Source organism: Colobus angolensis, unplaced genomic scaffold, assembly GCF_000951035.1.
Source record: "Colobus angolensis palliatus isolate OR3802 unplaced genomic scaffold, Cang.pa_1.0 Scaffold190, whole genome shotgun sequence".
NCBI lineage: Eukaryota > Metazoa > Chordata > Mammalia > Primates > Cercopithecidae > Colobus > Colobus angolensis.
Window position 1 is genome coordinate 1,389,680 of NW_012115044.1, and position 16,966 is coordinate 1,406,645.

At 40.1% G+C, this 16,966-nt stretch overlaps 1 protein-coding gene and 1 long non-coding RNA gene across 6 annotated transcripts in view; one reads left to right on the forward strand and one right to left on the reverse strand.

The window, feature by feature from the left end:
• The window catches only part of LOC105510711, a 42,398-nt gene extending 34,655 nt beyond the window's left edge, over positions 1–7,743 (forward strand). The window contains exons 8-9 of the long non-coding RNA XR_001001599.1: positions 6,197–6,351; positions 7,168–7,743. This is a non-coding gene — a long non-coding RNA (uncharacterized LOC105510711). The remainder of the gene's footprint in view (positions 1–6,196; positions 6,352–7,167) is intronic.
• Positions 1–16,966, reverse strand: part of ZBTB20 (zinc finger and BTB domain containing 20) — an 816,082-nt gene that overhangs the window by 47,844 nt on the left and 751,272 nt on the right. For all 5 annotated transcript variants that reach the window (XM_011940600.1, XM_011940601.1, XM_011940602.1 and 2 more), the window contains one exon: positions 7,783–7,883. The gene's annotated coding sequence lies outside the window, so the exon portion shown is untranslated. The remainder of the gene's footprint in view (positions 1–7,782; positions 7,884–16,966) is intronic.

The following is a 16,966-nucleotide window of genomic DNA, read 5'->3' on the forward strand; positions in this document are numbered from 1 at the left end:
TTTTTCTACTCCAACTCTTTATTCATCCTATGTCTAAGGTTTTTGATTTGGTGCATCGTCCTGGAGTTTAGGGTATGACTGTGTGTTTGGGACATGAGGAAGAGAAGGGTGAGAAAGTAATTGTTACTAATTGTTATATGGGGTCAGGAATAGGAAGTAAAACAGCACAGCTATCAGTCAGCTCAGGTCCCCTCTCCCCAGGACAATGCAACTGATATGAAACTAACGAATACTTAGCTTATACTACTCGTACCCTAGACCACAGCCACACTGGATTATTATTAATAGTTTCTGAACATTTCTCCAATTCCCTTGGATTTGTGTCTTTTTCTATCATTATGTGGACAGTGACCAGAAAAAGCATTTCTTTTATTTGTAGAAGACTATGTGTGGTACAGAATTTGTTGTAAGTAGATTTGTTTCCATGTTTCCCTTGTTTCTATGAGCATGGTAATGGACTTGTTATGCAGAATATTTTGTATTTAAATTTGTTGTGCTGGGTAGTTAAATCTGCCCTCGCAGAATATGGTGTTATGATTAGTATGCTGTGTTTTCAGTCCAACAGGTTGTGAAATAAAATCTGTTTCTTCAGAGGGCAGGAGGCAGAGATGGCATGATAAAGATTAGAATAGAGGAGAGGCTTTCAGACATCTTTTTCAGTATAGAGGAAGCCAATAGAAGAGAAGCAACAAATTATAAGACCTTATCAATTGTTTTTTGAATGGTGACTATGGGAGTAACCCCCAAATCTTGAGTGTCTACATGGACCCTGAAGGAGCTGGTATTCTGGTTTTCAGTCTAAAGATGTAGCCAAGATTGGAGTTGCTAAAGCCCAACTCCTTTACTATAACCGATGCTTTCTCTGAGGTCCGTATCTCTATCACTGTTGTCTACCAGCAGGTTGGAAACCTCAGCATCACTATACACCTTCCTCTGCCTTAAAGTCAATTCATCAATAAGTTCTTATAGTTCTGCTTCCTTCATATTTTTTTTCACATCTGTGTTTCCATTCCAATTTCAATGCAATCACCTTACTGCTATTTATCCAGCCGATTGTTTACTAGCTGGCTCTGCATCCTCCTTCACTCCTCTAGTCCTGTTTCTTTGCATTCACTAAATCTAAGATGACTACATTAGCCTGACACTCAAGGTTGGTTCCGTATCTCCTCTAACTTTTCTCATGTGTCCTATATATTGGCCATACTGGACCCTCAGATTTCTTGAATATCCTCCAGAACATCCTGGGAGTCTACATTCTGGGGTCTACATCTTTGCTCAAGTTTTCTCTTGCTTTGAATATCCCGTATTTCATCGCTGCCCTGTTGAAATCACACTTATTATCCTTCATACTTATTAAATGGTATCTTCATCTTATAACTGTCTTGATTCCTCTCTGCCAGATAGGACTTCATTCCCCACACTGAATTCCTCCCTAAGTCTTTCTCTGAAATGCCTATGCTCTTTTTCTTTCCTTAATCTTATTTCACTCACTCAATTTTATTTCAATCATGGCTATTTATGTGCATATCCCTCTTGTGAGACTGTAAGCTCTCTGAAGGTAAGGAAATGTCTTAGTTATTTTTGTATTCCTTGTGTTCATTTATTCTTTTATTCTTCCTTCTCTCCTGTCATTCATTCATTTACATATTCATTTTACAAATATTTATGATGTCCCCATGATGTGTCAACATGGGCTAAAGAATAATAAAACAGGCCTGGTTCCTTCCCTCCCAGAGTTTACTGCCTTGTCCATACTATTAGGCAGTGTAGCTTAGACAAAGCTGTCATTCAATAATTGATTGTGGACAGAATGAAAGGAAGCTGAAATTAAAGTGTATTTTAAGAACAGTCATAGTTTGAATCCCAATAAAGTTTCTGACTTTTCATGCAGCAAGGTAGCAAAACTACCTGACTGACTGCTTTTGCTTTAAGTCTATGAGGGGCATTTAATAAGAGCAGGACTATTTTGCCCAGTAAGGCTAGGCTGGCCCTCAGGATTCATTTAAATATAGCGACAAAACAGTAATGACATATGTCACTTAGCGGAAAAAAATGTTTTTTTTTTGATATTTGTAGATAGGGCCTAGGATACTTTCAGATGTGTACTTCGGAAAATTAAGAAAGATTTCTTTCAAACATAAAGACATAGCAAAACCACCAATATATTACTCTTTTATTTTTAACACTGCAAAAATTATACTGTTCTTCATATCAATGCCCTTGTTTCCTTCCCTAGATTCGCTCTTGCTTCCTGACTGACATCTTGTACCACATCCTCCTGTTGCCTCAATGATCACTTTGGGAGAATATTCATAGCACAGAGGCATTGGAGCTACCTCTATAAACAGGAAAGGTTAAAAACTCAACCTTTTTGGCTTATCCCCTTATTTATCTTATATCACTTTACTTATCCTTATACCACTGGGCTGTTTCCCAACTGTCCAGATAACAGAGAACTGCTCACCATCCTCAGAAGCAATTCATGTCCTATCTCACCCTTTCTAATGGTTCTTTGGACTCCTTTTTCTTGACCTGAGAAACCCTAAAACATAGCACTCTTTTATGCCTAGACATGCACAGGTATTGTGAACTGACCCCATTTTTGCAGTTCATAGTTTATTAAGGAGGAAAGAATAAGTCCTGTCATAATTAGTTGAAAATACATTTTGAGGCTCTGTAAAAAGAATTATAAACATGGCACATCTGAGGGCAAGTCTTTTCAAGGCTCTGTGGCGATGCACTATTCCCTGGAGCCTTTAGAGGGCAGCAGCACACTGGCTGACTCCAGCGGATTTCAGAGAGGCAAACTCCCGACCAGAACCTTCCCCCTGGTCACCATGCCAAAGGTTGATTTGCCAGACTCTGGCCTCTCAGTCTCTCTTTTTCAGTTCTCGTTCTCTCTCTCTCTCTCTCTCTGTCTCTCTCTCTGTCTCTCTCTCCCTCCCCCCCACCCCCTTCCTCCTCTCTCTCTATTAAAATTATACACTCTGATGAAGTCGCCCCTCAACCGGAAAATGAAAGCTTCAATGAAAAAGTTGGACAAGCCAACAACAACAAAGAAAGAAACCAGGGAAAAAGGGAAAGGGGGCTGGTGGCAGGGAAGGACTTAAGAATAAGAAAAGGGCAGATGTTTCGTAAATATATGCAAAGTAAAACTGGGTGTACCCTGAACACTTCCACAGAGAAACAGACCAATCATTGTGCACTTCCTCCCGCCACACTGGTGGAGCTCTGCATTCAAAAAAAGAGAGAGAGAAAAAAAAAGCGTGGCCGCAGGCACCCGCCTTTCAACGGTCAGTTCTGACATTCTGACTGAACATCTCTCAATTGTCCAAGGAGAACAAAAACATTTTCATCTCCTCACTGCAAACATTTCTGTTATGAGAAAAGGCTGCTTCAAGAACTGGGAGTGTGTTCTAAGGAGAGTGGCGACTGAGTTAGCCAGCAGAGCCTTCTGGTTTTTAACTCTCATTGTGCTGGCCCCAGTAAGAAGTTTTAGGCTGAAACATAGCAGTGAGTAAGGCTGTGGAGGATGTTGGCTCTTTCCTAACTAGACCATATTGTATGTGGAAAGAAATATGCATTAAAACATATTGATGATATGGTAGGTATTAAGTATGTTAAATGCATGGAAATTAACCAGATCGGCGGCATTTGATGTATATATTTCACACTCTTTTGCACATATTGCACACATACAGTGATGGCAATGCTTTCTGCAACATATGGAAAAATAAATATTTTATCCGTGTGAGCTCTTAGCAGTCTCCAGGGTGTTGAGAGGAGAGTGCTCTCTTCTTTCACCCTATCCCAATTTTCTCTCTTCACTGGGCTCCCACCCTTTCTTGCACGTTAATGTGTCTTTTACTTACCAGCTTGGTCTTTTCCGATCTGATAAGTAATGTGTCTGTTACTTATCAGATAGGAAAAAATTAGTTGGAACCTCCTATTGGCTCATGATAATTTAGACCAGTGATGCCTCCCCCGATCTTGCTGGAGTAGTAACCATTTCCCTGCTCTTTTCCCCAGCAATGCATTAAATAGGCTTAGTATCTGGGCAGGAGAGAAAGGGTAGGTGGCAACAAACCACCCCAACAAGTGTGGTAGCGGAACTGTGCTCCACTACCTATTAGCTGTATGCCCTAGGTAGATTACTCCGCATCTCTGAGCCTCATTTTCCTCATCTGTAAGATGGGAATAACAATACCTACCACTTAGGGTTATTGTGAGGAACAAATGAGATAAGCCATGTAAAGTGATTTGCCTTGTGTTGGCACATGGTAAGGGCTCAATAATGGTAGTTCCTCTCATAGGGATTGTTAGTTCTGTGACTTTCATAATGTTAATTTTAAGAAGACATTTCCGGGCCGGGCGTGGTAGCTCATGCCTGTAATCCCAGCACTTTGGGAAGTCGAGGCGGGCAGATCATGAGGTCAAGTGATTGAGGCCATCCTGGCCAATATCGTGAAACCCCGTCTCTACTAAAAATACAAAAATTAGCTGTGCATGGTGGCATGTGCCTGTAGTCCCAATTACTCAGGAGGCTGAGGCAGGAGAATTACATGAACCCGGGAGTGCAGAGGTTGCAGTGAGCCGAGAGCGTGCCACTGCATTCCAGCCACAGAACAAAAAAAAAAAAAAAAAAAAAAAAAAAAAAAAAAAAAAACACATCCCCCTCTCACATCACAAAAATCTGTAGACACATAGAGATTGGGCACAGGGGCAAATGGATTGCTATTGTAGCAAAGGCAGAAACAATGTTAGGACAAGCAATCTCTTCTTCAACACTTTGATCTCACTGTATACCTCCTGACATCTCCTTTCTGCGCACATGTTTGTCATAGCTGTGGCTACGCTATACCATTAGCTCCTTGAAGCTGAGGGCTGAGCAAGCTATACTTAGCCTATAGAAGCCCGTCAAGCCTGAGCACTATGGTCTATTCATTGAGACCAACCTATGGGACTCTGGCTTATCATGTTTTCTTACAATTTATCATTTCTCTACCTGGTCTGATGTCCTCACATCAATTTAAGATATTTTTGTGATTAAACACATTTTATTTTCTCAATCTTTTTTTTTAACCTTGGCAGGGCTGATTTATAATTTTTTTCAGTATAATTTCCCCCTAACTGTATCAGTCAGGATCCTGGCAAAAACAGATGGCACATGCAAAGTTTTTTGCTAAAGAGGGTTTAATGAAAAAACTGTATTTGGAGGTGAAGATGAGGTTCAGGGACCTCAAGGGAGACAGCACCAGGTACTAGCAATAGTGGAGACTGCTAGGTACTAGCAGTAGTGGAGAGCTTTAAACCATTTAAACTGAAGGGGCAAGTAAAATGGTGATGAATTCTGAGCCCAGCCAGAATTGGAGTTGGGAGGGAGGGCTGAACTAATACATTCCCTGACCTGTCTCTTCTCCCACTTTCACATCTCCTGCTGATGTTGCCTTCTGGCCAAATTCAAAGGGAAGTCCAAGGACAAGAGGGCCTGAGTAATGGAGTCCAGAAGGCCAGTCTTCTGGGTCACATATCGGGGCAACGAATGGTTCTGCGTTTTTTTTGGGGGGGTAGAATGGGGTGACAAGACTAATCAACGTTATGTGTTGTCTCTTATACTTTAAATTATACTTTCTGGAAGAAGGATAGAACAAAATAAAATCAGTTCTCTCTTAGCTTACATGTACCTATTATGTTGAACTGCCATTCATAGAGCAAGAAAAGAGAATGTACGCTCAGCTGAGCAGGGATTTCTGTTTGTTTTGCTTGCTGCCATATCCCTAGTTCCTAGAACAGTGTCTGGCACATAGTATATGCTCAGCAAATTTTAGATGACTGAGTAAATATACTCACCTCTGCCATGACAGACTTTATATATAGACACCATGTCACTGAATTATCACAATGATCTGGTTAAGTAGGCAGGGCCACTGAGCATTATTGTGCAGGTGGTATGGGGGGTGGGTAGGTATTAAAATTTAATATAAGCCTTCAGACTAGGCCCAAAGCATTGTCAACCCACCAGAAGAGATATACTTCTGCAAATGGTTCACATTTTAATTTTTTATCCTCTTTATTGATTTTTGCACCTAGCAAGTCTCTGCAAGTTTTATTATTATTTCTCTTTTATACATTAGAAAGCCAAGTTTCTGAATATCAAAGACTGCAAAGATTATAACCCAATCTGCCCATTCCCTAGGGCCCATGAGAAGTAAAAGCAGGCACTGGCATTCTGCAGATGAAATACTTCCTATGACAGAAATAAATGCTCACTTGTAGACTTCTCTGTAATTTGTAGGCAACATCAGGTCCTGATTTCTAGGTCTGGATCTGGGTTCTCTGTAGCACAGGAAGGTAAGAGTGATAAGAACTCTTTTCCCTCTTAAAGGATACAGCAACTTTGAAACCCGTCTGCATCACAGTAAGGCTGTGTTATCTGTATCAGCATAGTTACTCTGTGATGAAGAAAAACTCAGAAAACTATCCAGATGTGGGAATTTCTCAGGTATTCCTTGCACTTGAACTTAAGGATGAATGAAGGTATATATAAGTAAGTTCCTTGTGTGGGTGTGGACTGAAGAAACTACGTTTGATCTTCTGTTACGTCTTTAGTCCCCAGTACCTCAGTCCTATTAGTACTACAGAACACATTCCCCTCCTGGAAAGGCAGGCCTGTCTATCACCCACACATCAGCTACCATCAATTATGATTCAGTTGACTGGAAGCATTAAAGGTAAAAGAGCAACACAAAAGAAAACAAAACTCTGGCTTCATCCCTTTGGGTTCGATTTATGCCAGAATAGCTAAAGACATAGAAAGACAAATGTAAATATCCTACCTGAAGCCTAAGAGGGATGTTAGTCTCCCAGGTTTAGCGTTTTCCAGTAACATAGAAGTCTGTAAAACACCATCCCATTACCTGCCTCATAACATATAGGAAAACTTGTGAATATAACAACTAGATATTGTTTTAAAATGTATAATTAAGTTATTTAGCATGCAGAACTTCTAAATAATTCAAATGTCTGGCTTTTCTAGTGGAAAATAGCATATATTCATCTGTTATTTTAGCAATGATGAATGAATACTTGGTATCGATCTTTCATTAGTATTTTCCCATAGGTATCGTATCTCCTACCCCAAATTATTTCTGTACCTTTCCTTGCAAGGTCTGTACTTCTCCTACATAAATGCCTTGCATAGCAGGAACTAAATCAGCTACACAGACCCATACATCCAGAGAGCAGAAGTAAGCTGGATATAGCAGCTTAGAGATGTGCTGGAAGGAGCCCAGAGCTCCAAGGGAAGGGCAACAAGGAGACAACAGCACGGGTTGCAGCTCAAACAACAGGTAAATCAAAGCAAGCAAAGCTGCTGGTCACAGATTTGACCAGGGTGGCATGAAATGACAAGCTACCGTGAGATTCGACAGTGGCACAGAAGGATGATGAGAAGCAAACAGATTAGGAGGAGCTGCCACCACCGTAGGTAGAGGCACAGATGACCAAGCAGAATAGCACCAGTCCCTGCAAGGTGTGCTTAGATACAGCTTGGCACAGCCATCTGGCCAGGAGGGAATGATGCTGCATATGGTGTGCATTGCAGCCGGGAAGTTGAGAACCGCTGTGGGCACCTCAGGACTGAGTCTGGTTACCCTGCTGATCCAAGAAATGAAGCCATCTAAAATTCTGCCTGCTTTCACAATTTTCTCTGTGTGTGTGTGTGTGTGTTTAATTAAACAAAGTGAACTAAGAAGCGTTTTATTGGAGACATAATGTACTCACAGTAGTTTCAAAATAAATGGTGTCACTCTTCAGGTAAATTACTCCAAGGCTTGGGCCTAGTGCAGATGTTCATTGGGGCAGGGAACAGAGAGCGGCTGCATCTAGATCAGACAAAAACCAAAAATAAGGTAGTTAAATGAACAGGTGATGGTGATGGCAATTATTTATTTTGATAAGAACGAACTTTGGGACTTCAGTGAGAGGTTGGTTGGTTGGTTCTACATCTTTGTACCAGAAAATGGCAAGTTAGGGAAGGGAGAATGGAGAGGATGTTGTCCAGGCTCCATTTTCAGTGCTTTCACCTAACTGCCTGTGCAGTGTGGGACATCAACAGTACCCTGTCAGTGTGGGCGGAGCTGATTTTGTGGTTCTGACTTAGAAGCTGAGTTGTGGGTGAAAGTGGGGGAAGGAAGTAGAAACAGTGTCCTTCAACCTTGTCACAGTTGATTCTTCTAGTATCCTTTTCTTTTTTTTTCATTTACTATATTTATTTTTCATTCACACATAAAAATTGTATATATTTATGGTATAAAACATGATGTTTTGATACATGTATACATTGTGGAATGGCTAAATCAAACTAATTAAAATATGCATTACCGGCTGGGTGTGCTGGCTCACGCCTGTAATCCCAGCACTTTGGGAGGCCGAGGTGGGTGGATCACGAGATCAGGAGATCGAGACTATCCCGGCCAACATGGTGAAACCCCGTCTCCACTAAAATACAAAAAATTAGCCAGGCGTGATGGTGCACGCCTGTAGTCCCAGCTACTCAGGAGGCTGAGGCAGGGGAATCACTTAAACCCGGGAGGTGGGTGTTGCAGTGACCTGAGATCGCGCCACTGCACTCCAGCCTGACAACAGAGCAAGACTCCGTCTCAAAAAAAAAAGAATTACCTCACATATTTACCATTTTTTCACAGTGAGAACACTTCAAAACCTACTCTCGGTAATATATACTACATTCTTATTAATGATAGTCATGAGGATGTACAGTACATCTCTGGAGTTATTCCTCTTAACTGAAATTTTGTGTCCTTTGGTTGATGTCTCCTCAGCCTCTGGCAGCCACCATTCTACTTTGCTTCTATAAATTAAGCTTCTTTAGATTTCCCATATAATTGAGTATTTGTTTTTCTGTGCCTGGCTTTTCTAGTACAAAAAGAGCATATTTTTTCCCCAGATACCATGGACGACCTCTAGATTCATCCATGTTCTTGCAAATGACAAGATTTCCTTCTTTTTGAAGGCTGCATAGTGTTCCACTGTACACTTTTACCACATTTCTGATATTCTTGATTCCACTTCAGTCTCTCTTTATTGCTTAGTTCTTAACCTACTGTAGTGACACCCATTGATCTGGGCATGTTCTGAACATTCCCTCTGTCCTTCACTGCAAATGCTCCATTTTCTTCCATAGCCTCTAACCCTGAGGACACTGAATTACCCTAATTTTTTTTTTTCCTACACCTCAGTCTGCTATTCTACATTCTTCACTGGCTTCTTTTCTTCCTTCTGTTCTCTAAATGTAGACATTCCTCTAGATTCTCTCCTCAGGCTTTGTCTTCCCCAGCCCTCCCTGACCTCAACAATCACTTCTCCATGGAGAGCATCCACACTGCTATCTTCAGTTCTAGCTTTTCTACAGAGCTGTACACCCACATTCTAAATAACAGCTGGTTATTGGTTCATTTGTTCCTTTGTCCATTCATTCAGTGTTTAGATAGTATCTGCGAGGCACCGGGATGAGTAAAACAGGGTCTCTAACTTTGAGAAGCTCACATCTCCATCAAATACTACACAGGCTTTTCTAATTCAGAAACTTTATAACTGAATTCATTGTCTTTCCTTTAAAATCTGTTTCTTCTCTAGATGTCCCATTTCCTGCCATTGGTATTCTCTTCATCCAGTTACGTGGGCCTACAGCTGGGGAGTCATCTTTAATTCTTCTGTTTTCTTTTTTTTTCCCATATCCAATTAGCTGCCAAATCCTATGGATTTTACTCTGATTGTGATTCCTGAATCAATACCTGTTTTCTATACCAACCCCTATTTCTCCCTTTGCTACCTACCAGGAGGAAATCTATGAAAGACTCCTGACTGGTTTCACTTTTTCCAGTTTTTCTTTACCTCTTATCCATCCTTCACACAAACATTACATTAATTTTTCTAAAGTGCCCTTCTAAACATATCACTTCTTTGCTTACAGTCCTCCTTGCTTATTGGATTAAATTCAAACTTCTCAGTTTGGTATTCAAAGCTGCTACAGTGTAGCCCAATCCAGTTTCTTACTCTTATCTCTACACTCCATTCTACACTCCAGTAGTCCTACTCTTCCCCACCATGTTCACAGTATTTCTTCCCTTCTTTCAAGGTCTACATGTAGCTTCTTCAAGGGCCATCCAAATGCCACCTCACTTATGAAGCATTTCACAACGGAGATTGCCTTTCTTAAATATTATGAGCACATTCTGTACTACTCCCTTTGCATATTCTACCAATTCGAAAGGTTATTTGTGTAATTTGTCTTCCCTCTTCATAAGCTCTTTGAAAGCTGAGGCAATTTTTACTCCGAGTACCCTATAGTGGGCCATGATTTCTTGCACGTTAAGTTTGCACTAGGCTGATAATCTGCTGAAACGAATTTAAAAAGAATAAACACTCTTGCCTTGAGTCATAGAAATGGGAACTAAATTCAAAAGACCTCAAAACTCATCTACTTCAACCCCCTCATTTTTCAGATGAAGAGATTAAGGGAACTGACTTGCTCAAGGTCACATCCTTGTTAGTGGCTGGGCAAGGATAACAGACATAAAAGGCCACAGACTAATATTTATCAGTGCTTACTTGGCACCAATAGGCCCAGCAGATCATCAATAATGACAAGACCAGAGAGAGGGAGGTTGGGGTGTGTAACCTGCAAAAATACATTGTGTTCCAAAAAATAACAAACTTGCTTCATTTATTTGCTTCAACAAACCGAACTAATAAATATCTTTTATAGTGAAATAATGTCTAAAAAATGACGGTGGATTTAAAAAACAAGGAAGCAAACTTTTCTAACATTACTAGCAGAAATAATAATGACAATACAGTCAACACCACTGGTGAGGAGGTGTGGATGGTTAATGGGTACAAAAAATAGAAAGAATGCATACGACCTACTATTTGATAGCACAACAGAGTGACTATAGTCAATAATAACTTAATCGTACATTTTTAAATAACTACCAGAGGGTAATTGGATTGTTTGTAACACAAAAGACAAATGCTTAAGAGCATGGATACCCCATTCTCCATGATGTGATTAGTTCACATGCGTGCCTCTATCAAAACATCTCATGTACCCCGGAAGTATATACACCTACTATGTACCCACAAAAATGAAAAACGAATAAAATGTTAAAAACACCACTGGGGTGATAAACTCAGGCTGAAAATAAGAATAAAGACATTTCTCACGCTTTGGAAAAGCTGTGGGTTCAGCTGGAGTTCTTGGTGAAAACATGCAGTCATTCTATGGTTAAATTCATTACTTTATAGAAACAAACTATCGGCGATCTGCTGTTATGCCACATTAACACTTCTTTTTCCACCTAGCTTAGCCTAGTACTCATTCTCCAGGTTCGTTTAAATGTTTACTTGTTTTTCCTTATATTACTACTTTACTTATAGAAATGCAGAGACAATTGCCTCCGAGTCTGTTCTAATTTTCTTGCCTTGTTCTCTTGTAGTAGAAGAAACATTAGTTGTTTCTCTTCTCTATCCTTATCCTCAAACAGAATCATTTTCTCTCACCCAAAGATGAAAAGCCCAACAAAACATGCTGTGGGGATAATAGTGTTTACTTAGGTGAGGAAAACAGACTTTTCCAGGGAATCTCAGTAATTATTACTTGGCCAGAAAAGCTCAGCTCTTAAATGTTAGCTCCAATACTACAAGACTTCATCTGCATCTCCCAGGTGAGCGCTTGACTCACTGTTACTCACCAGAGGAAAACCTCGGTAGTATTAATCAAACTCTTTTTGGCCAGTATGGTGGAGTCATGCTATGCATTGAGACATCCATTAAGTAGCATCACCCCAGCAGCCACACAACCAGCAAAATGGACTCAAGAGCTCTTCATTGTTCTTTCTAACCCGTCATAAGGCTGGACAGATTATCGACACTTCACCAGATAGAACTTCCTTCTACTTTTGCCCCCTGGCAACTACATTAAAATGATAAAGGAAATCACTCATCAATAGTACATTGCAGTGAAAAATTATCTGGCAAATTTACAAATCCTTTGTGTAATTACATAAATGTACATTTTAAATATATCTAACATTTGATTTAAATTGTGCATTTTATAATTAATACAACCATAATATGTCTGTCCTTTAATTAAATCCTCCTTTCTCAGCCCCACATCCTGCTGCTATAATCTTACTTTCATTTTTTGGCAAATTGTCACCTAGCTCCCTCTTTTTTCCCCCTTTGCCTTAGTACACACCTGAGCGTCTATTAATCAGAACCACTGCATGGTGTGTCATGTTTCATTGCTTAAAGGGTGGTTACTCTCCAAAAAAGACTCAGTGAGAATGACTTCATGGGGTTTCACATTTATTCTCTTTTAATGACTTTCACATCCAGTGTACTCGGTTTTTAAGTTAAAAGATAATTTTGAGGGGCTGCTGATGCCACAAATTCTCCCTAGAACCTGAAAATCCAGCTGTTGTCTCTGCTTCTTACATCATCACTGTAATAAAGAATCTGCTCTTGGAACTCAGCTGGCAAGTTTCTTGATGGTGTCAGAGGCGAACAGACAGTAGGTCACTTCTCTTCAGCCCGTTTCATTGTTGACGTTTCTGCAGATCTGTCTTGAAAGCCCTCAGAGAGCAGAGCTGTTATGAAATACACTGCCACATATCACTGTAAGGAACTTTCTGCAGATGTCAACTTTGAGTATGGCCTGTCCCATTCCTAGGACAAATCATTCTAAAATTATAGATGGGAAGTTCATGATTAAAGTTTACAAGAAAGGTAATAGTAACAAAAACAACTAGCATTTATTGGATGTCTACATTTTATTAGGGACTACACCAGGCATTTTTATAAATGAATATGTTCTTGTTTAAGCCTCATAGCAATGCCATGGTGTATGTTTTAGTATACCCATTTTACAGATAAGAAAAACTGAGATTTAATGAGTTTATGTAACAGGTCCAAGTTTAAAAAGCTACTGGATAGTGAGACCAGAATCCAAACCCAGATCTCTGATTCTAAATCTGTGCTCTTTTCACTATATAACAACTGTTCCAATGCAGCTTGGACACGGGACACATTTCTAGTTCCCACTGTGATCTTATTTTCTTTTTTTTTTTTTTTTTTTTTTTGAGGCGGAGTCTCGCTCTGTCGCCTGGACTGGAGTGCAGTGGCCGGATCTCAGCTCACTGCAAGCTCCGCCTTCCGGGTTCACGCCATTCTCTTGCCTCAGCCTCCCGAGTAGCTGGGACCACAGGCGCCCGCCACCTCGCCCGGCTAGTTTTTGTATTTTTAGTAGAGACGGGGTTTCACCGTGTTAGCCAGGATGGTCTCCATCTCCTGACCTCGTGATCCACCCGTCTCGGCCTCCCAAAGTGCTGGGATTACAGGCTTGAGCCACCGCGCCCGGCCCCACTGTGATCTTATTTTCATGATGCTTATTTTCATGATGGTTCAGAGCCACTGGAAATATCTGGGAGCACAGACCAGGAGAAGAAAATATTTCAGAAAACTATCAGTAAGTATAGTCCCTCCCCACCCCCCCTTTCTAATTGAAGATGAGAATGTCTTCTATCAGTCTTCTTAAACTCAAATGAACAAATGAATCACCCAGGACTTCTGATTCAGCATATCTGGGACGGACCTTGCGATCCTGCATTTCTGACAAGCTCCCAGGTGATGCTGATGCTACTGGTCTGGGACCACAGGTCTTAGGCGTAACACTCCGCTTTCTACTAGGGTTGTTTTTGGAGGAGCAGTTCAAGCCAAATAACTTGGCTAACAGTTCACATAGCCAGCTGACTGCCTTCTGATTCTGGGCCAGTTTGTCAGGTCATCAGGCATTACACAGAATTCAAGGAGTTTCTAGCATAGAACACATTGTCAAAAAATTGTTTTTAGATTCCCAAGGGGCTTCCCCTCTCTCTGGAAATTCAAAATGATAATGTCTCTAACATGCGAAGTTCCTATTTTTTTACATTATTGTTATTTTTAACAATAATTATCTGGTAATAATTCAAATAACACCTTCCCTCTGAGAAATTCAATGAGCTTTACTAACCTTAATTGTCTAACAGCAATTCCCAGGTGAAGATAAAGCTGTCTCAAAGATCATAGTAAATTTAAAATTGTTCCACTTCCCTCGTTTCTTTGCCCCAAATGTAGTGGTGAGTTAGTGGGGATGGGTTACTAACTGGCAAAGGCCCACTATCATAATTTGAGGCACAGCAAATTTCATAAAAAGGATACATCTAAGAAATAATTAGCAGAGAGGTCACTGTGGGGGATACAATGTTAGAAAAAAAAGGAAGAGTTATAAAGTGTAAGATAAGAAAAGAGAAAGTGAAATCAGGACTAGCTGATGACCTCAGATGGGACATTTAACCTCTAGGTGGCTCAGCTTTTCCATCTGTAAAAAGAGGAGGTTGGTTTTATGATTTTTAAGGTCCCTTAAAACTCTAATAGTCTCCTGAGAAGGAAGATGTGGGAATTAAGTAGCTCATCAACCTGTTAAACCATTACACCTGTTAAGGAAGTCTACTTGACTTTTAACTTTTTAACTAATTACCTGAAACAAATTCCCAAGTCTACATCACCAATCCCAACTCTCTGGAAACTGGTGAGAAAACCATTTAATGAATAAGGCACCAAAGACATCATGGCCAGATAAACTAATCAGGAACACCATCTTCAGCTTACTGATGCTGTGATAACTATTTTACTTTTTAGATTTTAGTTCCTTAATTAATCACTAGTTAATACCCATGTCCATAAGAAATACCTCTGATGGCTTGAAGACCCCTGGGATAGCCCTGCCAACACAAGATGGAATCACAATCCCACTGTTTGTCACATTAAATCTATGTTAATTTTCCCCATAGAGACCTCTTGATTCCTCTTTGACAGTTCATAAACTCTGTTAATATAAGTTGCACATCCCATGCCATGAGCCTTAGCATTATCAGATACAGTTGATTCTTGTTTAAAATAAGAGATGTTTTGGATCAGAGTACATGTACATACACACACACACACACACACACACACACACACACACACACACACAATCATGAATTTCTGGTTTTAATGAATCTGGCCTGGTGATGGGAACCCCTCTATTATGTCACTGGATGCTGGAACCTTCTTGTCCAGAAAGTGTGCCATAGGTCATGTCAATAAGATCGTTTTAAACTCTGTAATGAGAATTCTAACATGAGCATGATTTATGACACAGTATTTTATTTGATATTATCAGAGTTTCCTATACCTTACCTCTTGCAGTAAGTATGTGTTCTGGATTAACCATTATAGTTTGTGGTAAATGGAAAAAAGGTACAGAGAAACATCACAGTGGCATTACTCCAGATAACACACTCTGTCACTGTTCCCAAAGTGAACATCATTTCCCTTTTCCTGCTCCCATCACTTCAATAGTAACTTTGGCTATTATTGACTAAATGCTTACTGTGTGGCAGGCATTGTGCCTTTTCACAGATAACTTTATTTTCTTACAATTACTCTTTGAAGTTGGGGATTATATTTCTATTTTATAGAGGAAGAGGAAAGGTACAGTTATTGGCCATCAGTCATGAAGGCAGAGGGTAGGAAAGTAGAGTTAAGGGCCAGGTTCTAACCACATGTTCTAGAGCTTAACCTACACTGGGCTCACAATCACCAAACCACGGATCTGCCTTCGCTCCACTCCTCTTCATTTGTGGTCCTCACCATTGGCTTAGGCTAGGTTCTTCTTCATGGCCCTCACATGACTTCTTGAATGTTTTTTGAAATTTCTCAAAACCTTCTACACTTGATTTATGTTTTCCCTCCCTATATTAATACTTTAATCCAAAAATTCATTACCACTTCTTTTCAACAGACTTAACCACCCGTTTTCTTAGCTCTCATACTCCTTCTAAATTATTCTTTTGAAGCCTCACATTTGACGTCAAATGTTCCACACCCAGCTAGTGAACTCACTTTCCCAGAAGCCCAAGGAACCTACGTTTTCAGCTGGTTCATTAGTAGGCCCCAGTTAGTCCTATCAGATGTATTTGTCCAGTTTGATCTGGACAAACTGGCCCCATGATCAACCATTTCAACACTGCCCTCAGTAACCCTGCAGATATCCTTTCTTCCCTAACCTTCTATGTGCAGTGCCTCCTTTTACATTTATCAACCATGAATCCATATCATCCCATTCTCAGAACAAAAGACTACATATGCATGCCACCTGGATCTATGCTTCTGCCCACTGTTTCCAGGTACAACCTATGGCAGTTTTTCTTAGTTTGTTCTACTTTTAGGAAGTCCCATTCTCCATTCTCTTTTTCAGTTGATGAGCTAGCATCCTAGTTTAATAAAAGGATCTACAGCATGCAGTGTAGTAAGTGTATTAGCTCTCATCTCCACTAATATCTCTGAATTTTCATTATTTTATTTCCTCAGGATATATCTTTTCCCATGTTCCCTTCATATCTTGAAGGTTATTCCTTCTACTTCTGTTTATCTTCCTTTGGTTTCATCAGGGATACTTTCTCTGTAGCTGATCGCATATCCACTTCTAACACTACTAGATTAATCATCACAACATAGTTTGTTTTGTCCTGCATTCAACTCCTGTCCTTCAAAAATATTTTCAGATGGTATATCTTAAAGTGTGTTTCATATACTGGAACTTCAAGATGCATCTCAAAAAAAAGTTCCTTGCTCAAATAAGTTTAGGAAACACTGAATCCTATATATTCTATTTTCAAACTCGCAAGTGTACATAGCATATTAAAGGTGCTGGAAGCCTAATCTTTGTCCAGGCTTACTGTATTACAGACTGCCCCATCCCCCTTTTTAATGGAACACTTACTTAACCTCAGAATATGCTTAGGGAAAAGATGTTTTAAGGGATTTCCCCTGGTTCCAAACTCTTAAGCCTGGGCTCGGAAAT